Below are 23,254 nucleotides of genomic sequence, written 5' to 3' on the forward strand. Positions count from 1 at the left end.
CATTCTTGCAGCTATCTACATGCTTATGATATTGAGATACTTCAAATTCCCAAAATATTTAGAAATCACTTGCAGCAACATTTGACAGAAGTCGAAAATTTCTGCATAAAAATTTTTTAAGATCACAAATTTGATTCCTGTTCTGAATCTAAAAAAAGGTTTGAACAAAAATGTGATCTAGTACTCCGACATGAAGTGATTCAGAATTAAGCAGAGAAGACTTGCAGTAAAGAAAAAAAATGTTGGTTGTTTGTTCATTGGTTGTTGGTTTGTAGGGTTTTATTCACTAAGAATATAAGATACACTACATATGAAGTATGAAGCAAATACATGAAAACAAGGTACTTATGTGAGATTTGAATGTATTAATAGTTCACTCAAAATTATTAGAGTTTTGGCAGACCACTTACCTCTCACCCTGCAGGTTTACATCAGTTGCTACATAAAACAAAAAACAAATTCAGGCAACAATGTCATGCGCCAATTTTGGGGGTTATGATATGTCTTTTGCTGTGTTTTTCATGTTCATGTGTGGGGAAAGATAAAAAAATTTTGAGAACAGGAAGAATGATATACAGTTTTTTGATTTTCATATTAGCTGGAAAGAACTTGAAACCTGTGGAAAAACTATTTTTTGCTCTAAGAAAAGGAGCAGGAGCAAATCAAAGCAGGAAGTCAGTCAAGCACAAAGATAAGGCACCTGCTGTGGCTTTGGAGAATTATAACCTTCCTACGTCACACACACTCCTAGCAGCCAGGACCTCAAACGTCTCATGGAAGGTCAAGATTCAGAATTTGACAGGTGGAAGATGCCTATATCCAATCTGATTTTCTGAGGAAGCCTCCAATCTGAGTAACTGGTATTGGGGGGGGAAGGGAAGGGAAGGGAAGGGAAGGGAAGGGAAGGGAAGGGAAGGGAAGGGAAGGGAAGGGAAGGGAAGGGAAGGGAAGGGAAGGGAAGGGAAGGGAAGGGAAGGGAAGGGAAGGGAAGGGAAGGGAAGGGAAGGGAAGGGAAGGGAAGGGAAGGGAAGGGAAGGGAAGGGAAGGGAAGGGAAGGGAAGGGAAGGGAAGGGAAGGGAAGGGAAATGCAAAGCAGAAGGTGTTGGCAAATCTCTTTTCTAAAATTGAGAAATAGGAGGCCTTAACACAGATGTCTATTTAATATCAGAAATGATAGCAATGAAAAAGGAGACAGTGTTAAAAACAAGGTAGACTATTCAGAGTGTGGTGTCTTGAACCTATAATTACAAATTTTTGAAAAAAACTTTTGGATAGGAAGACCTCATTTTAGAACTGGATTAGTTATGAGAAGACAAAATAGATTTGAGAGTTAGCTGGGAAAAGTTACTAGTTGAAACTGTGGGAATAAGATACTCAATTTTTAAAATGATATATTTATAGGCTAAAAAAGAAAAAAAAAAGGAAAAAATATGAGAAGAAACTTAATGGATTAATATGTTCTTTCTAAACAATGACTAAGAAGCAGGGCTAAGCAAGATAGCACTTTTAAAAAATATATATTCTTGACAGTTCTACAAATTATGAGATATTTCAATTATCTGCATATAGACTTTCTTCCCCAGATACCAAGACTGAACTTTTAAGTTCCCACTCCCCTAATTTTTTTTTCAAGAACTCTGAAGGGATGCATTTCACCAAACCTGTGAAATAGTTTTTTAGAGCAGAAGATGAATTGTAGATATAATTATAGCATACTCTGGCAAAAATAAAGTATTTGAAATTAATGGACAGAAATATATCACAGTAAACACAGCAATTTCTCCTCAAAGAGGAAAATCCCTAAATTTATGACTTTTGTTCCATGTTGGCTTACGTTGGTCAGTGGCTTAAGACCTATGTGAGCTGGCCTTGGCCCTGTCTCCTTTTAGCTTGCCTTAACTAGTGTCTAATGGCCAAGTTTACCATTGATGAGCATGTTGGTGTTGCAGCACTGTCAGTGCTGAATGTGAACAAGGGCAGAGGCTCTCAGAGAGTCCCAGTGTGACAACAACGGACACTTACAGGGAAGGAGCTTGAGAAAGGTGACCATATACCTTGCAGGCTTTAGCTGGAAAACCGCAGAAGCAAAATACACTGAGACATTGAAATGTATAAAACAAGATCTGCCCTGTCAGCTTCAGCAGTGAAAACTTTGAGACTTAACAGCTATAGAAAACTATACACTATATCTCTGCTTTCAAGGAGCCTAAAGTCTCAACCTTAGGACCTGGAATGAAATCAAAAAAAGACTAACTGTAGTGGAGTAAAGGTTACAGGTACTCGTGAGTTTTCTTGAACAAGGAGATTCATGCTATTATTGATGAAGTTTCAGTATTATTATGGACTGCAAAGTGTGAGCATTTTTGCAAACGGATTAATAAATTTCTTTTTTATTTTGATTAGTTTGTTAAGAGCTTAATTGGGCTAATAATTGTCCCCTATTTATGGAATACTCTTTCTTTTGGCCATTTTTTATAGTTATGATATAACAAACTCATCCATTCTTTGTGTGCACTTTCACAAATTAATGTGCACTTTGATGCAGAGTTAAAAGCTTTTCTTGACAGGTGAGTAAAAATACAAAATGCTTGAGTTCATTATATTTTTGGTAGAGAAATTAATCATAGCATAAATGGAATTTAACATTGTTATATACTAGGAAATCACTTCTATCTCTGTTATCTGTTGAAAATGAGAGTCATAACAAAATAATCTCAAGGGAAAGTATATTTTTAAACATATTTTTCTGCATTACTTACACGAATGTGGATTTGTGATTTAAAGATTCCTAGAGAAGAAGGCTGTAATTACAAAATATTACAGGTGATTAGGTTTTTTAAAAAATCAGGGAGCAGCTTGCCTGCTCTTTTTTACTAATGAGGATAATTATCCATGAACACATCATGGAAAAATAATCTGGGAATATGTTTGAAGAAAAACTATAAAAGAGAATCAAATGGTCTAATTTGGATTTTTAGTACTAAAGTTGAGCTGCAGGTTATCAGATATACAAATACAACTGAAAAAATATTTTGTTTTATTAAGAGAGAATGACAGTCTAATCATCTTCCAGTGGACATTATTTCATTATTATAGATTTAATGCATAAATTTCAAATTTTTTTTCTTCCACTCCATGACTAGTTCTGCTTATGAAAGACTCAGAATTTTTTTTTTTTGCTGCATTAAAATTTTACCATCAATGTATTTCTTCATTATTATTCAAAATCAGAAATACAAAAAAGAAAAAGTTCTACTTTTCCCAATTTCTCCTCAAAATAGGTGCAAACTTCCATCTAATGACTTGGCAATAACTGGAAAATTCTAAATTAAAGAAGAAAAAAATACAGTAACATAATGTGTATTATGCCTTAAAGCCTGCTGGAACCAGTTTGCTCAATAGCTGATTTCTTTCAAAGAGGTTTTTAGTGCCATCCTGGAGGTCAGTCTAGACTTAGAGCTGCAGCCCTCCCATCTAACCATGTGAATAATGCCTGAAATAAAGCAACTGCCTGAAGAAATTATTTTTAAAGTTTTATTTTATGCAATTATTTGATTAAAATTTTAAAAATTTAAATGTTGAAATTTAAATAAGAGTAATTATAAGTCTTCTGAAATGTAGAGAAATCTATCTACCAAAAGGTAATCTGAATTATTTTATATGGGACTGCTTCAGTGTAGTCATAGTGTCTCATCTCAGCATGGAACAAGGGAAGAGGGAGATGGTTTATGTCATAGTAAAAAGACCATTATTGCACTTCCAGACCTTTGCTTTGTTACTTGAACTAACATTGAACAAAAAATTCCAATGTTTCTTTTGCATAAAGTTCAACTGGAATCTAGAACTGGCAGAGAAATTCCTGGGCAAGTAAGTTCAATCACTTTCCACAGCTGCATCTGTTGTGCAACTCTTTTGTCAACAGTCTCCAATTTGTTACTTATTCTCTCAGAATACGTTTTATCTGGTGGCCATAAACTTGTTTTCTAGGTGGAAGTGTTCATGGCCAATGCATACACATTGGTACTTCGGCAGATGCTGCCATTTCACTCCTTGTGTGCTACTGCTTTCACAGGCTCTATTACTAGACAACAGCAATTTCAATTTCCACTTTGATTTGTAAGAATAAATTTTTTCAGATCTTTTTTGTAAGGAATAGTCTCTAATATAGGACGATTCAAATTGTTTCCATATTTGTTAATATTTCTTAAAAACAATTTGCATCTAAGATTAGGTGAATTCTTAATATTTTGAATATATCATTATCCCTGTAAAATTAACTCCATGTTTATTTTTTCCTTTTGTATATTTTTTGTTTTTTTCCTTTCTATCATATCTACACTTACAAAACCCTAACAGACAATGACATGTTGTTGGTACTAGTACTAAAATGCATGATGCTGCCTTTTGAACTATGAAATTTCATTTTTGAGGGTTATGTTGTCCCAGTTAGCTCTTGGGGTTTTTTGCATTTTAAAGGTATTTGGTGCCATTTGTCTTCAGAAGTTCCTCAATTGCCTTATTATTCTTGGATTAATATCAACATATTCCAATGTGGTTGTTAAAAATGATTGCAAAATAAAGACTACAGTTTAAACTAGTCTTAGGAGAAAGTAAAATTTTGTGCTGTTTGACCTAGTAATCTGAATATTCAATAAAATATAGGTTTATAGTCAATAAAAACTCAAACTTGATAAAAACTACATGAAAATCTCTATGTGAAAGAAGTTTGGAGTTTCAGATATTTATTAGTAAAAATTAAAATAAAAAATATTGATATAAAATAATAAGCAGCACTGCATCTGGGCACAGTGCACAGATATATGTTTTCTCTGTAAACAGCTTCTGAAGTAGTGATCAGTCTGTCTAACTGAATTCCAGCAAACACATTGGCGGGGAAGAGCTTTTTTTACACAGGAAAATCTGACATTTTATTGAGCCTACTCCTCTGACTTCAAGTCTCTATTATATTTCTTAGCAGTGGACATGTATCTAAGGAAGGAGTATTTTTCGACCCAGTAAATGGATACAGCCCTAATCAGTGCATTTTTTTTACAAAACACAAAAAACCCCAAACCTGGATACTGTAGCTGTGTAAATGGACAGTACCACATCCTTTGAGAATTTGTGTAATATAGCCAATGAAAATCCTGCAAAAAATAACACAAATCCATTTTTTAAAAATTCTTTACAGTCACAAATTTTCTTTTGTGAACAGCTTTTACCAGTGATAACTGTTCCATGTAGTTCCACTGGCTAAGAAGTTGTTACTAAATTTTAATGAACAATAAAGACAGGCTAAATCTTAAGGTGGAAATGTGAAGTTTCATAATGCAGGTGTGTAGCACTAGCAGTAAACTGCACAGATATGCCCATCTCTAATGCTATGTACTCAACTCTCAACTACTTAACTAATATATTTAGTACTAATAAAAAGCAATGTTATCTATGCTTTGCTTTAAAGTTTAGTTGAGAGGATTTTTGAATACATATACATATTCATGCTTATTTCCAGTGTTTTGGAACATTCAATTTTGTTACCAGAAAAGCTAGACACAATTGCCATTGAGATCAAACAGGAAACCATAAAGAAAATTATTAACTGAAATGAAAATTTTTAATGGTTATAGAACACTATTTTATTGCTGCCTATCAAGTAAATAGTTTACTTGCTCCCTCAGTTTCTGCTTCAATTACTTTTAAAAGAAATTACCCACCCATTATTAAGTAAACCATAATATTTCAATATAGTCCAAGAAGAGATACTTAAGATTGCACTTAGGAAAAAATCTCCAAAAACAAGGGAGTTATGGCATGAAAGGTGAAGTGCCTGATTTATTTCTTTTGCTTTTTAGTTAATATCAGCCTTTAAAAAAATATAACTAAAAATTCTGTTTTTTGCATTGCTTTCTACCACTAGTAAACAGTTCCTTACATATTAGGCAATCTTTAGATATTTATGATTTTTATTCCATGCTTCTTTTAAAGAGTTTCAAAAGACAAAAATTCATTGTTCAGAAAGATAATTTTGCATTCTGCTTTATCGAAAACTTTTAAAGTTACTGAATTCTAAATAGATTATTTATTGGTACTTACTCAAAAAATTACATTTTGGCTACTTTTCAACACATCGGCACATGGGCTAATGAGGTAGAAAGAAATTAAAGAGAGCAGTATGAAAAATCTTTAGAATTTGCCTAATCATTTAAACAACATGAAAATTATGTTCAATTAGAATGCTTATACCAGTCAGAATATTGAAGTCCTCAGCTACTATAACATCGTGTGTGGATGATGCTTCACCAAGGAGTAAAAGAATTCTTTAGTTTATTAGTGGAGTTCTGCTTCTAATTGGTTTTAGTTGTCATTTAGGGAAAGGTTGTTGTGAGTCTTTTAAAAAACAGATGCTGTTTTATTGTTTTGATAAAAGAACATGAGGCAAGCTAGTTGTAGGGCTTATTATCATCATCCCCTTTGCAAGGGGACACAACAATACTGCAATGTATTGGTGAGTGGCACATAATCTAATCATATATGGACTGATAAAGCACAAAGATTTTTAATTAAGACAGTGGTTGCAGTGTGGAGCAATTACACTACATAAAGAATCAGGAGTAGATCCAAGCAACACTTCTGAAAAATGCAGATATTGTATATTTTTAGTGAGAAATAATTTGAATCACTCTTGCCTTTGCAATAGCACAATATCTGTGAAAACAGATTTTAAAAGTATTTGTCTTGACTGAAAATTACAAATGGGGCAGAACTTTTATCTCTCTAGAATGAAAACAGAAAGTTGTCCTAGCTTTGCATATTTTATTCGTGCTCCAAAGGGTAGGCACACAAAACTGAAGTGTGGTTTTCTCTGATGGCAGATGCTAGAAATCATACTGATTAAAAACTTCCACCTCAGAATTTCTCATCTAGTCTTACATTCCAAAGTAATTCTATCAGCATTTTTGTATTTTGTTTTGTTCTAAAAGATATTCTCCATTAATCAGGACAGTACTAAAAATAATGTCATTGCAATGGAGAAATCTTTGTGTGTGCTGAACCTGTTCCTGGCCAACTGTGTGGTGTTTGTAACAGATAACACAGCTAATGTGAGAAAACCACAATGGTGTTCTTAAAGGAGTACAAGATGTTGGACCATATGTTCATAGACATGCGATGTGCTATGTCATGTAGGTCATTTTGTTGCCAGGAACACTGTCATAACCCAAAGACAATATGAACCAGAAAAAAAGTGACTTACTAAAGGATACTGAGAGACAGAAACATTTTGTAAATCTCTAATATTTAACTTTAATATTCCAGTATTTTGACCTATAATAAAAAATTTTGCTAGAACTGCTTGGAAATAAAGTTAACAATATCTCACTTCAAATGTTGCTAAATGTGCAGATAAGTGTGTATTGACCATCTATTTTTATTTACAGAAACCTTCCATCTTTGCTTACGCTGAGTAAAATCCTATTGCTTATTTTCAGGTCTCCACATAAAGCTGTATGCAAGCAAGTAAGAACATATGCACAGCTGTAAGAGAAAAAAATGTCCCATTTCAGGGGTCCCATTAAAGATTATCAACACTTGATTATCAAAATGTTAAACCATTAATGAAAATTGAAATATTTTATGAAAAATTCAGTCAACCTTAAGTTCCTTCCTCAAAAATATTCTTGTCCCTCTCTTTCTGCTTCCTCTTTCATAAGAGACTTAATTCACTTCATGTGGGAAATATATCCCATATTTCTTTAGATGTATAACCTTAAAATGCTGTATCCATATGTTCAAAAACAGAAATAAAAAAAAGAACAAAAACAAAACCCAACCCCCCCATAAACTCCCTTTATAAATGGTCCTCTGAAGTACATATATATTACATCATATATATCTATTAACTGTAGGGATAAAAAAAGTTAATTAGGTATAGGGATAAAATGTGTTCATTAGTGAAACCATTGTGTTTCTGATATTTTTATTTTTTTATTTAGCTGTGTCATATTTCTTGAACAAGAATTGCATTAATATGAAGTAAATTTTTTTCACTAAGAAAAAAAAAAAAGAATAAAAATGATGTTCCTAACAGTTTTTACAGAAGATACCATAATCCAGTGTAACAGTTAAAAAAAAAAAAAAAAAAAAAAGAGGAAGGAAACATAGCCAAATAAAAACTGTTTAAAGGTGCTGTGGGACTGCTCTTTTTGGACAGAATTATCATAAACATTTCTGGGTAAATGCTTTGTTCTCCCTGAGGACAAAATTATTTTCTGCATATTTACATGTACACACTTTTTACTGCTGACTCTGAAAATTAAGATAGAACTATCTGCTAAAGTAGAATGCACAATAACTATACGATCCTAAAAATACTCAAGACTGTCTGCATATCAACTACAGGAAATTCATAGCATTTTAAAATAACATTTATGAAGAGAAGCTGTTCACAGAAAACCTGAATAGAATACTTGCAGAACTATTTCTGATACTTAATTTTACAGATACTTATTTTTGTTTGTTTAATCAACAAAAAAGCAATAGTGTTTTTAGAAATACCTTAGGTCTGATGGCTTGATAGAATTCTATTTTTTTCTAATAATTCAGCAAGCTACAATGCATAACAATAACCAAGATTTAAAAAAAACACTGCTTATGAAAAATTAGTGTAATTTTATTAATTGACAGTGATGAAGAATATCTAAATAAGAAAAGTATTATGACTATTGAAAAAGAATATTATATATTATTATAATAAATGAAAATCACATAGAATTATTACAAAGCTTTTAAAAATATTTTTGTCAGTGAAACATACAGTTGTCTTTGATATAACTTAATTTTTAAGTGTGCTCTTTTTCATTCTAGCAGGGTATTTTCTGAGAAAATACTTCCTCTGTATTTTTACTTCAGCCTATGTGATAATTGGTCAGATGACAGAGTCACAGTGAAGAAAATAGTATCTATGCATGAAAAAGAATACATTTATTGTTTAAACTTGATAAACTCTACATTTAATCAAAGTTTGTCATAGTACATAAAACAATAACTCTCTAATTCTAATTCCCCCCAAATGCCAAAAAATAATAATTTAAAAGAATGCAAAAAGCATATCTGAAAGATTTTCCAAAACAGAATAGAATTTTCTAAAATTGCTACAGCATGAGTATCCTTATGTATTTACAGATGAAGACGTTTCTACTCATTTGCACATTGCCAACTCAGATAAATGTATTCCTGATACACACAGTCACAGCTCAGAATTTTGTTGTTTTTCTCTCAAACTGCCTCATGAAGATTACCATTTTTATTGAAAAGAATCTGAGTTTATGCATAAATTAATGACAGAGTTGTGGAAAGTTTCATCTACTTAGAGGCAGAGAATGATGACAGCATTTCTGACAGTAACTTGACTAGCAATCAATTCACAAGAGAGTTAGATGACTTTAGAAAGTGATTTTTGACTTCAAGGTCATTTTAGCTGTCATGATGGTTGAACAAGCTGTCTTACTACTTTGACCAATGACTTCCTAAGCTGCAGTTCAAAGTTTGAATTTCAAAGCTCAGACCAGAAGCAGCTGCAGTTCTTCCCTTCTCATACACTTGACCCTGCAAAGATACTTCTGTGTTGTGAAAAAGAGGTTCCTAGGAAGCTAGATGTATTCTTTGTATTTAGCAGGAGGTATTTTAAGTTACTTGATGTACCACTCTATGGAATCTAATACCTATCACTAATTGACCCAACCCCTCCAGTGTTCAGAGCCAGGTTTATAAATCCTGAAGCAACGTGGATTAGTGTGAGGCATCCCTGCCCATGAAGGGAAGGCTGGAGCTAGATCCTTTCCATCCCTTAACATTCTATGATTATGATTAAATAAGATTTTTCAGGTGATAAAAGAGAGAAGACTTTTTAGGCTTATACTGATTGACTCTGTCTAACACAAAATTTCTACATCATCAATGAGCAGACAAATTTCAAGCTGGTGGTCATGGTAGTATGATACTTAATAAAATCTAATCCTAATGGTGATTTTCAAATAAGTATGAGATCATTAAAATTTACGGGAAAACCTTCCATAAGAAATTTGCTTAGTCTCTCCTAAGCAAATCTCTTATGGAAGGCATTTAAGTAAAATAAAACAAGTAAACCTTGTCCTGTCTTATGAAAGATACATGTACAGCAGTTTCAGACTTTAAATCCGAATAAACATTACATACATTACCTCTACAATAAAAGCAAAACCTGATCCTCAGATAGAAATGACATGATGAAATAATTGTAACTTTATTCCCCGCTTAATAGTGTTTTACTCTTTTCCAGCCTAGAGTATCAGGAGATGGTTAGTTAATAACATTGCTTCACTTAGCATGAGATTGAAAAACAATACCACATATTCTAATACATAAATAAGATCTTCTTGGTCTCACTGACTCCTTGCATACTGATTTATCAATCATAGATGTAAGATGATTAAAAGTAGACAAATTATACCTCAGTCTTGGGATTTAAAGGACTGATGTGCTGATCATTGTATTGTGATACTTGTTACTTCTATTTCTCCAGGACAGCACTGAACAGAATCAAGGACATCAGCAGGCAATGTAAAGACCCATACAATGCAACAAATGGGGTGGGAACATGGGTGAAAACAAATCTGGTGACTGCCCAACCACTAGATTTAAAAAATTTCAAACAAGTTTCCTGAATCCTAGATGAGGAAGATTTCTACAAAATATGTGTGTGTGAGGTTTAACCTATTATACAGCTCTATACAGGTAATAGTAATTACTCAAGCACACTATCATTCATTCCCATTCCTTTTATAAATCTGCTGTACAGCTACAGAACAACAAATTCAGATCAGCCATTATGGGAACAGATATAAATGATTTTCTCAAAGAGCCAACATATCCTATCTTTGAAAGAGTTGGATAAGTTTATGGATTGGTTTACAATATAACCGGTGAGTGAAGAGATTGAAGCTATTGAAGATTGAACAATCAAGTTAAGAAGTACTCTCCTGTCAAGTCATACACACTTCCTGCCACTGAATCAAAAAAGAGTAGTGGTTGCTCATTTAAGTAAAACTAAATGGTGTTACATATAAAGATGCTACCATTTTATGGGTAATTTACAAAGAGGACCAATACAGAGACTGAATGTCATTACTGTGAGATCTCATGCTTTGAAAACAGGCTTTGATTTACATGATCTTAGGTATTATGGCCAAAGAAGATTTTCTTAGAACAATCTGCCTCCAGCTTTAACTGTTCTTATAATTGATGATTATTATTTCTCTGCACTGAATGTTATTTTTTCCCTTACAGTGAATAAGTGATATGTAAGTATAGTGATAGCCATACTTTACAAAAGCTGTTAGCTCATACTTTGGTGTGGTATGAACAACATTTCAGGTCCTTTAAGAAAAAAACAGTAATACTATGAGATGATATTTTGTCTTCTAGAAAGAGGAATGACAGTGACTTAAGAACAAGGGTTAAAGAATATATTTTATAATTTGTCAGTGCAATGTGAACATTGTCAAAATTTCTATTCCCTTGGTTTTTGTTCTTTGCTCTGTTGGTGCTGACATGTTATTTTTAATACAGTAAGTTTTTACTAATACTGTAAGGAGAAAGTCCAGAGAGCTGTCTAGATATCAGATAGTAGTCACTTGGCCTACACAAATCAGTAATTTATGATAATATATAAGAATTAAACTGTTTTCCAACTTGATATAGAGTGAAGCAATAGCTTGCAGGACTGAGAACTCAAGTTTCAGAGCATATGACAGCTACCTTTTTTTTAAAGATCAGTTATAAACACAGTCCTTTATGTGTACTATATAAAGAGTACAGAAATATGATAAAATTTATTAATATTTATAAAAACTGTATATACAATATAGTCTTTATATGACTATATTTTAATAATAGGTACAAATTTAATTATAAATTGTTTATTAAAAGCATAATATTTACATTAAATGCAGTCACAAGAAATACATTTCAGCGCTTTTGCAATACTTCTTGCTGTTATCACTCTTCAAAAATTCTACAATTTATTAAAACATAAAAAATTCAATGCATCTAAACATAAAAGCATCATAATATAAAGCAGTTATGAAACTGACTTATCCAAAAGATAAGAATTATCTTAAGAACTGGATTCAGCAGTACTTCTGCAATCATTAAATTTATGTAAGGGAAAAAAGATCGTGTAGACAAATTTTATTATTTGATTTTAGTATTGGATATTTTATTATTTGGTTTTATAGTATCTGAACTAGTGTACCAAATAACTTGGTCCATATCATGTAATACAGTTTCTCTTTTACTAAAACAAAACAATTCAATGGAAATATGAAGTTCTAGTTCATCTAGTTCAGTTCTATACATAAAATTTTGTAGCTATATAATAAATATATTGGCTTAATGTGGTTAATGCATGAACATCTTGAGATTTTCATGGTAGCATTGCAAAGTGCTTTCTGCTGATTAATAAACAGCAAAACAGCATGTTATGTACACTTATTCTACATATTTGAACAATCTGTCCACCCTGGGCAGGAAAGGGAATGCAACATGACTGACTCCCTATCACTGTAAGGCTGCTCAGATTTTGTAAACAATGTCTTCAAAAGGCCTCAATGCACTAAGAGCAATTGCCTCTAAGGATACTCATTGAGGAATAAATTTAATTTGTAATCCATCCATCAATAGTGCTATTAGGGTTACACAACACAACACCTGGACTCCCATGAAAATAAAAACAAGGCTCCTGTAAAACTACAAATTTTTATATTTTTCCCTTTGCAATATTCTCACTTATCTTGCCTTGTACTATATTTTAATAGGTTGGTATCAAATAAACTCAATGAGATTAAGTAACACATTGGGAAAAAAATTTGGTGCATTTTTTTCACTCAAATTCGACAAATATAAGGTATATTGAAGCACAAGTCTGTTGCTCAGATAAATGAAGGATTTTCCCAAAGCAAAGGTTTGTAGCACAAATCAATAAATTGAAATATGCTGTCTCTCTCTCTTTCAGCACGACAGTATTTTTAAGTCAGGCAGCATTTACCTTACAGATTTTAAACCCAAAATAAATCTGCAGAATAAATTGCAAATATAAGAATGTTAAACATCAGGTTTTCAGAAGAGGAAAAGTCAGACTAATATGTATTGATCTTGAGATATGCTGTAGACCAAATAATTTCAAAGAAAATTGTACATTTTTTTCATATTTTTATGAAGGGACCTAAATTTTAACTTATAATTACTTTTTCAATTTATCAGATTATAAAATCTTTTTACCTTCTTAATACTTTTCTTCAGACTCTAAAATTCTGAAGGTGGAATAGAAAAATATGAAAAAAAGAATCCTGTGCAGCTGAGACTTTAATTTGTACTAATGGCCAGAAAACCTATTTTAGATGTAGTTACAGTAGTAAATACATACACAGCTGAATCTTTCTGTGAACAAATAAAAAAATGCACATACACATGATTAAAATGCACCTACAGTGTACCTTAGTGACAGTGATCAAACAAGCAGAACAGGGACTCATTTTAACTTGAAAATAAAACTACTTTGGAAACAATTAAAAATTATTTTAGATAGAGAGAATTATTAGTAAAATTTTAGAAATATCAGTGCATTAGTCAACAGACTGCTTCCTCTGCTATATGCACTTTGGGAATTTCTGAATATGGTTATGGTGCACTAACAGTACAGCTCCACTGAACTGCAGATTCATATTGTCAAAAAGACATTAGAAAAGATCAAGAATTTTTAAATAGTAATAATATTTGTCACAAAACCAGCCATGTTTGTGAAACAAAGTGTTTCCAAAGATTAAGAAAAAGATATTAAACATTTATATGAACAATGAAAGAAGATATATGCAATCCATATTTATGTTTTAAAGGTGACACTCCTTGGTTTGACAGACAGTTATTTTATCTTGGCTCTACCATCAGCTTTTCTAGTACTAATTTTAAGCTACATTTTTTTTTTCTTTTGGAAATTTCTAGTATTTTTTGTCTTAGTGATATCCTCCTTTCTTTCTATTTTTTTTCAATTTAAGTTTCCCCTCTCTAATATGCGCATTTATGTTTAAATTTGAAGATTATTTTCTCTCCTTTGATGTTATACTGGACCCCCTCAAAAACTCTAAAAAGACCAGCTGAATGTGTTCTTTAGACTGTGGTTTGATGTAAAACTGAATTAGACTCTACTTAGAAAAGTTTAGAATTAAAAAACAAATTACATAAAATACCAGAACTAAATTATCAGAGATAAATCTCCAAATATGCAGTAGAAAAAAGACAACTAACAAAATTTGACCTAAAAAGAAAAACAATAAATAAAAAATACAATTATTTGAAATTTGAAATTTGAAAATAAATTTGTCTTGTCTGAACCAGTCTGTATTGGATGAAGGTATCAAGGCTTTGGTGTTTTGGGAGACACTTCCACTAATCCAGTTTAAGTAATTCCAAAGACACAAGAAGTAATCTTGCTGAGGGAAACTATACAAGACAGAAAATTTCTGAGTAAGAGCTTACCTCCTAGAAAACATGAAGCTGCAACATTGATTAAAGCTTGTGCCCTTTCAAAAGTATGTTTTAGAAGGAATAACACTTGTCAGGATTGGCATATCATACATGTAAATCAGCTGTCACTGTAGTTGGACCATGTCTACTAGCTCCATTATTGGCCAATTACAAAATGCAGGACAGGTTCTTAAAAATACTTACTGATAACCTAGAAAAGATAGTGAAAACAGTCATTGGAGCAATAGCAAGACAACTGGAACATGAGAAACCTAATTTCACACAACTCCAGAATTGTTAGAGTTGGAAGAGGCCTCTGGAGATCATCCCGTTCAATGCCTCTGACAAGGCATCAACACCTAGAGCAAGTGACACAGGAATGTGTTCAGGTGAATTTTGAATTTCTCCAGAAAAAGAGGGTGACTCCACAGCCTTCCTGGGCAGCTGAAAATTGTTGTGATTTATTTATGGCTTTTGCTCCTCTTTTTGTCACTGGGCACAACTGAAAACAGTCTGGCACCATCCTCCTGACACCTGCCTTTGAGATATTTATGTTTTGATGAGATCCCCTCTCATTCTTCTCTGCTGGATCCTCTCCAGTTGTTCCTTATTTTTTCTGTCCCAAGGGGCTCAGAACTAATCACGATACTCCAAATGTGTCTTTTTGTATGTGCTTATGACTATGGATATCTTATTCTCCAATAAAATCTTAATTTCATCTAGAATATGAAAAACTAGATTCAGTTTTTGCATCATTGATGTTTGACTACTATGAACTGCAGTAAATAATTAAATTTTTCATATCCATAAATTAATTTATTTTTAAAATATTGATAATTTTTGACAGTTTGGTGTGATATGATAACAATAAAGGAAATAAATATTGATTCCAGTTCTAATAAAATCTTCAATTTTAATTTTTCAAGTCAACATGAAATTGAAATATTAAAATTTTCAGAATGGCTACAGCTTTACACTAATTTATACATCTGATAGGTCTGACAAGATATTTTCCTCTCATTAAGAAATCTTGAGTCTCTTAAGAAATCTTGATGTAAACAGTTTATTAATAGCTCAGTAAAATCATTTGGTTTAATCCTGAAGTCTAGCTTGATTAACTCAAATTTGTATTGATGTTTTCTGAATGAATCCATATTTTTCCTTTATTTTATTATATTAAAAACCAATCTCAATTTTCCATGATGGTACCAAATTTGTATAAAAGCTGAAGAGTTTCTTATAGAGATCAAAACTTCATTTTATTCATTTAAACAAACTACAATGAGAGGTGGGGGAAGAAACAAGGAGCTAAGGAACTGTAGATTTCAAGTCTTGAAATCATCAACAAAATCCCAATTTTTGGAGAAAGGATAGTGCAAGCAAGCTACATTTGCAAAAAGGTGTCTTTCTCTGGCTTTCTCTGGCCTTTAATCACGTTCTAGTTTCCTACAGTAAAAAAAGTCAGTTTATGAAGGCAAAATATAATATTTCTGGAAAAGTCTAATTGAGCAGCTAGAACAAGTTTCTATTTGGTTAAGTCCCTCATATTTATTTTATCTAAAAGCTGTTAGAGAAACAGCTGTTAGCTGTTATTTTATGTTAAAGGAACAGGAGTGTCATTTGTGAACATTACTGGGAAATACCTGGAACATGCATTGTTTATTCCCTTTTTTCTCAAACTCTTTCATAGGATTATGAAGGTGTAGAAGTGGAGACCATCAGTTCACAGTGCCTAGGAGAATATCAGGAAAAATTTCCCTTTGTGTGAAAGTGTTCAAAGGAGCTTGAAAGAATACAGAAGGATGTTCTATAGTTGAAAGCAAGCTGTCTTTATACCAGAGGCCAGAGTTTTATTGTAGCAAGAGTTTTACAATACTGGCAATGAGTACAGGGCAGTAACATAATTCAGTTAAAAAATGCATGCCTGTGTTGATATCAAAAAGTTAATATCAGACCATAACACTACCTGGATAAATCCCTAACAGGATTACTTTTGAGCACTGCCATTGTGCTGTGTCAATTTCTGGTTATGGATTATTTTCCTCTGTTTAATCTAGCATGAATTTTTTGATATTTCAGGTTTTACTGAAAAATAAGTTCCTTGTCTTGATGGGTACAAATGGAATTTTGATAATTAATCCTAAAACCATATATTGTTTAGAAATCTGAAATACTATAAAATAGTTCTTTATTTTGCTATAAAAAGTAAAGATCAAAAAGTCTGTGTGTGGGTACTTATGTAAGTCAAGGCAAAAACCTAGATTGTGACTGACTGTGGAAAAAAATACCTAACCAGACCATGCAAATTTTTTCAGTCATTGTCTTCTTTTTTCTGAAGGAAGAATATGGCAGATAATGTGGTATTAAGTCATAAATCCTAAATCCTAATTAAGACATAAATCTTAACATAAATCATAGATCTAAAATAAAACTTCAGCTGGAGGTAGAGCAGCTGTGGATGACTCTGAATGTCATTGAATCACCCTAGAGGAGTAAGAAGATGGTCATAAAGCAACTGATATTCTCCTAGGATCCTCATTCAAATTCTATTTCATTTAATGCATCTCACAATCAAGTGGACTACTAAAGGCAGATTTGTTTATAAAAAAAGTTAAATAAAATGAAAAAAATCATGTAATCAAGACAACACTAAATCAAATTTATTACTGACAATAATTAAATGGTAAGTTACTTCCTAAAAGAATACTTAGATCAATACAATGTAAGAACATAAAAAATGCTTGTACTTAGTCAAGATCAGCCAAGCCCTTGGTACAGGACTGTTGTTTTTATGATCCTTCTCACATTTCAGTGGTAGAAGGACCATGAAAAAGGCAAGAGCCATTTTCTAAACTTTGTAAGCAACAGCCTCTGGGTGGCTGAATATTTTCTACTTTCTTCCAGTCACTGGGAAAAGATTTTATTTGGTTGTACAAAACTGTGCTTCTTATTTACTCAATTGCTACCTCTGGAGCAGCAAATTCAACTAGCTTTTAAGGTACCCACCTTCAGGGACTAGGAAACCTTCAGGAATATTCATGGATGCAGCCTCAATGTGTTTTTTTGTGGACTGAAGTATAAATAATGTTAGTTTTCTGCTGGGAAGAAAATATATTTGATTTATTTCTGACAGCCGCTGAGGGACTTGGCTACTCAAAGGAACAAGCACAGGTAGCAAGCTTTTACATGTTTTTGGAGCCATGTAATCTGATTGAACCTGCAGTACTTGTGAGAGCTGTGAAACTAAAGAGTCTGAATCTTTGAACTTCCTGAGTGGAATTTGTTACTAAATTACATTCATAAAATATATGCTTTTAATATAGCTTTATATAGCTTTAAATCATCCTTTGTTGTTGAATCATACTTGAATAAACTGGCAACTTAGAGATGCTAAATCTGCTGAACTGTCTTATACATAAATTTGCATTAATCTTCCAACCATATTTTTTAAACAATTTTGAATTTTGAAGGAATATCTTAAGAAAAAAGAAATAATCTGAAAATGTGTTAATGAAAGATTCAAAGTGTTTTCCAAGAAGGAACGTGATGATTTAAAAAGGCATCAGGGAACAGCAACACTTGCATCTCTATTTGTTTTTTCTTTACTAAAGCTCACTTGATTTAGATGCACCATCCATACTTATGCAGCTCTTTTGCTCATTCATTTGTTCATTCACTAGCAATAAGGGCCAGATTCTCCTGAACTGAATATGTGGGACAAGTACTGAAATTTCTATTGCATGCATTCACTTGACTGGAAATGTATGCATATGTGAAATATAAAATTTAATGATCATGCTAAATATTTAAGCGTTAGCAAAATTCACCAACACCTGCCTCTTTCCATATAGTACTTAATGGCTTACACATCATGCCATTGCAATTCTTGCATTTCCCAAAGCATATTTTATAAATAGTTTTTAATCACAAAGTAAAATTTTTGAAGTAGCTGGCCATGTTTTGCTGTCATTGAATTTATATAACCATTCCTGCTTTACTTGAATATGACACTAGTAGTAGACCAATTCTCTTTCGTGGTTTTTTCTTTTCTTTTCACAGCCACAAGTGCCTTAGAATAAAGTAGCTTGCTTTATATTAGATGAAATACATACAATTGTACATAACAATTCAAAAAAGTATTTGTAAATGTCTATATTAATGTATGGGTGCTAATTGGAATCAGTTATTGAAAATCATCTGTTAAAAGGCAAGTCCTTTTAAGGCAGCTTGATTAAAATATGGTGTTTGCCTGTTCTATCAAATAATGTGAAAAATATTTCTTATAACACACATTGCATCTTTTTCAACATTAATTTATCTAGCACCCTGCAGCTGAAGAGGTGACTGTAAAAGCTAGTTTGATCTGCTGCTCCAGAGCAATAAGAAATTTTTTTTATACAACCAAAGAAAAATCCTGTCCCAGTGAGTAGAAGCAGGAAATACTCAGGCACCCAGAGAGTGTTTCTGACAAAATTTCAAAACAATGTCACCTTTGGAAACTAAGATGACACACTCATTCATTCCTGTTTTGTAAGGAGGGTTAGAAAGTTTAAAGGCATGTAGCACTAGGCATTAAAGGTATGCAACTTAGGTCTTACTAGTTTCTCTGCTGTTAGACAGATGTGATTTCCTAATAGTTTACCTAATTTTCCTCTCCATTAATTTTGTGGTGCTGGGTGTGTTCTGGAAAGAGGTGTGCTTCTACCATGAACCCTTGACAGGACTTCTGTAGTCTTCTACTTCAGCATCTCAGTCACTTTCACAGTGTACAAATATGATGTAAAGTGTACAAGGGCACAGTTATTTAGGGAGGCAACTCTTTGAACTGCTTGCTGAAGGTGAAATACTAACCCAAAGAAGTCAACATCCAATTTAACTTTTCTCTGATTAACTAATTTGCCCATGAAAATTGGTGAGCTGTCTGTTCTGAAAAAAAATCATGCTTTTATATTCTCATGCTCTTGAAGATTGAAATGTATACTTAGAGAAGTTCGTTTGGCAGCCTTGAAATACAAAAAATATGGGCAAAGAGTTGCAAGTTGAAATGTATTAATATTACTGGGGGTCAATTAATTATTATTACTAAAAATTATTAATGATAATATTAGTACAATTTTAAATATATAAATGCCACTACAGAGATCATCATTGCACAAGTTTGGCAGTAGAAAGTTAAGGAAATATTAATCTATACAACCAATAGAGTAAAATTAATTTAAAAGAAAAAAGAGGGTCACTATTTTGACAAAATAGTAAATTTGTAATTGTAAAATAATAATAATAAATCCCAAGTAATTTCACCTCCTTTTTAATGTTAATTTTAATTTGATACAATCATAATGATATTTAGGGTGGGAATTTGATAATATAAATTGTACCTTTATATTTTATATGAAGAAAATATTTTAAAAGAACAAGATACAATACCAAAGGTGATATCTAAAAACACATATGAATGTTATTTTACCCTCAAGATAGCCAAAACCCCTCGACCAGCGTTGATATTAGTGTTTTGTAACTATATGAGTATTTACTTTGACTTTTCACACACCTGTAGGAATGCTGGGATATAGCTGAAACTTTGTTTATATTAATGAAACAATTTCTGTCATCCACAGCTTCCCCGTGTAATAATGAATGTTCTTTAACAAGCTAGAATCCTGTTGTGCTGCTGCCGGTCGTTCCTAATTTTACTACAGGCACAGTTCCTCAATGCTTCAGCTCATTACAGAGACAAATATCACTCAGTTACAGGTAACTTTTCATTCTAATGTGCTTATGCCACGGATGTCTGTGCTTCAGAGATATTCTGTTTTGCACCTGAAATTACTTTCTGTGTTACAGCTATGAAGTGTGATTAGAAAAAAGATACTGCAATTTAGATAAACCACCACTAAATGGCTCAGCTGAAATAAAGCTGAAAATGAAGGTATAAATGGCTGAAGTGATTAAGACTGTCAAGTTCTCCTGGGTCCTGTTAGAGAATGAAATAGCTGATGGATTATTATTTATCCCTGAATGTGAGTTTTGGGGATTTAATTAGAACTGTTCTATTATATTCTTCAAAGCTTATTTGAAGCTGTGAATCAAGACCTGCAATAACAGAATGTGGTATTGTCAATGGGAATAAATGGATAACTAGAAATTTCAGAAATGCCCATTTTTAAAACTCTTTAATTTGGCTGCTTGATTTTTTTCCCTTTTTATGTGTCAAAGAACAAGATGATTTTAAGAATGTCAGATTTTTTTGTGAAAAGTGAATATTTGCTATCTATTATAAATACTGCTTTGTTCACTGATCACTATTGCTATTGTAAAAAAAGTAAAATAAAAAGAAGAGATTCCCTTAGAAAACACACATGATCAATGGCTGCAAATAGGATGACAAAAAAGCTATTAGTAAAAGAAGAAGTTTCCTTAAAAACTTAGTATTTCCATTAATAAAGTTCTTCAACATACATGGAAAGTTTAAATACAAGCACAGCTATGGGACACCATTTCAAGAGGAGAATGGACCACATTTTCCAGTGAAGTAGAAATAGAAATAAAACTTAGTAAGTTTGCAGATTTCAAATTATAGTTTTCACAGTGTTTATATATGCAGTAATCACGAAAAAATAGTGGAATATATTAGAAATACAAGGGCAAGTTCTTCTCATCTAGATAAGCTAAACTAAGGTGAAAAATGACAAGCCAACCAGCACTCAAATTAAACTGTGATGACCTGATTAGATGCCAGAGGAGGCTAGGTTAATTATTACTACATCAGACACAAAGTTAAACCTCCAGCTGCAGTTCATTCAGTAAAAGTTTGTCTTTTTGAAAGGTCTATAGCTATAAATGTAGGAATAAAACAACACTTTTACCTTTAGGGAAATAGTGTGACACAGTTCTGTTGCATGAAATAGAGGAAAGAGATTCACTGAGGAGAAAAAAGTAATCAGTATATAAAAGTGCTCCATGAGGAAGCCAAATTGAACCATGTAGATTTTTCATGGCAAACAGATAGGCCATTATCTTCTATCAGTTTTAAGGACGTGAGCAAGGGAAGATAGTGTGGCCTGAAAATTGAAGAATCTTTTTCTCCACTGGCTCACACTTTTTCTATTTCCACTAGGATTGTAGTCAGAATTCACTTTCCCCATACCACAGCCTTTTTTGGAGGGATCATTGACATAGGGGCAAAAGTGTCTGGAGTTTCTCATAAAACACAGGGATACAATCAAGAACTGATCTCCACCACGTACTTGCTTTTGATGAACAATTTTTATACCTCCCAAAAGTCTGTGTCAAGACTACACTACATTACAGACAAATATAGTTAAAGAGGTTAATTTAATATCTGCAAATCCTTCTTATCCATTTGATGGTTGGCTTGGATAAAAAGGATCTTACCTCAGAATTTGTTGGGAGCTTTGAATCAGAGAAAGTTTTCATGTCAATTTAAATTAGATTGGTAGGGGTTTTTTCTTGCATTTTGATGTAACATAAAAGAAAACAACTGGAAGACATGATAGTCCTGTAAATGTTTTATTAATGAAGAGTCCCAGGATGTGGTTGAGCTTACTATGGCTCAAGTTTCTTCGCACTAATTTAGCAAGGATGCAGGAGCCAAATGACTGTTCTTGAGTGGGTTGGAATTCCAGCTCTGTATGTGTAGTGGCTGGACAAGTCCTGAGGATCACTGGAAATAAACTAGAAAGTCTGCTGATTTAGCAATATAAATTATATTATTAATTTAAATTGCTAAATTTAAAGTTTAGTTATTATATAATTAATTTATCTATTGAATTTAAACAAAAATTTTGCAACAAAATTTGTGAGTTTGAAAAGCATATTAATATAAAAATAGTGTTTGTGTTACTTAGTCAAGCCAATAATTGAGTTTTAATTCATAGAATCATAGAACCATAGAATCATTCATGCTTGGAAAGTCCTTAAAGATCATCAAGTCCAAGTAACAACTTAAGTGTCACCAGCATGTTCACCACTAAGCCATGTTCTCAAGTGCCATATCTGCATGATGTTTCAATGCATGCAGAGCTGATGACTCTACAACTTCCCTGGGCAGCCTATTCCAGAGCTTTATCACCCATTTTGGGAAGATTTGTTTCCTAATAACTAATATAAACTTCTTCTGGCACAACTTGAGGCCATTTCTTCTTATCCTGGGGAAAGAGACTGACCCCTACCTTGCTGCAACCTTGTTTGAGGTATTTGTATAGATCAATAATATCAGCCTCCTTTTCCCCAATATGCCTCAGCCATAATGGATTTGTGATGAGGCCAACATTTTGCCAACAAAAAAAAAATCTTATAATTGGTAACTGTTGATGGAAAAAGGCATGCAACAAAGACTGATACTGGATCAGATGAAAATCCAAATTAATTTTAAAACAATATTTGGTAGATAGATTCCCCTCATCTCCTTTTAAATATTTATACTAGAAGAAAGTGCAACATATTCATCCTCTCAAAAACTTTTAGGAGGCATTGCATTTTCCTTCTCGTGATTCTAAGTGGATTGCTTTATCAAAAGAGTGATTTATTTTGATTAGAAAGAAAAAATGTAGTTAATATTGGTAAACTTACCTGATGACTAAATTCTTCCTATTCCAGTTTATCCTTTTATTAATCACCAGTCTCTGGTGGTCGTATTAGTTCAGTAAGAGATGATTACAAGGGCAGTTATCACCAA

At 32.6% G+C, this 23,254-nt stretch overlaps 1 protein-coding gene and 1 long non-coding RNA gene across 36 annotated transcripts in view; one reads left to right on the plus strand and one right to left on the minus strand.

Moving 5' to 3' along the window:
* Nucleotides 1–23,254, minus strand: part of PTPRD (protein tyrosine phosphatase receptor type D) — a 1,155,761-nt gene that overhangs the window by 616,613 nt on the left and 515,894 nt on the right. The gene's annotated exons all lie outside the window — the stretch shown is intronic.
* Nucleotides 826–20,258, plus strand: LOC110471240 (uncharacterized). The gene is made up of 3 exons (XR_002465551.3): nucleotides 826–860; nucleotides 3,827–3,867; nucleotides 20,175–20,258. It is a non-coding gene; the product is annotated as an uncharacterized LOC110471240 (long non-coding RNA).

The sequence above is a fragment of the Lonchura striata genome, chromosome Z (assembly GCF_046129695.1).
Source record: "Lonchura striata isolate bLonStr1 chromosome Z, bLonStr1.mat, whole genome shotgun sequence".
NCBI lineage: Eukaryota > Metazoa > Chordata > Aves > Passeriformes > Estrildidae > Lonchura > Lonchura striata.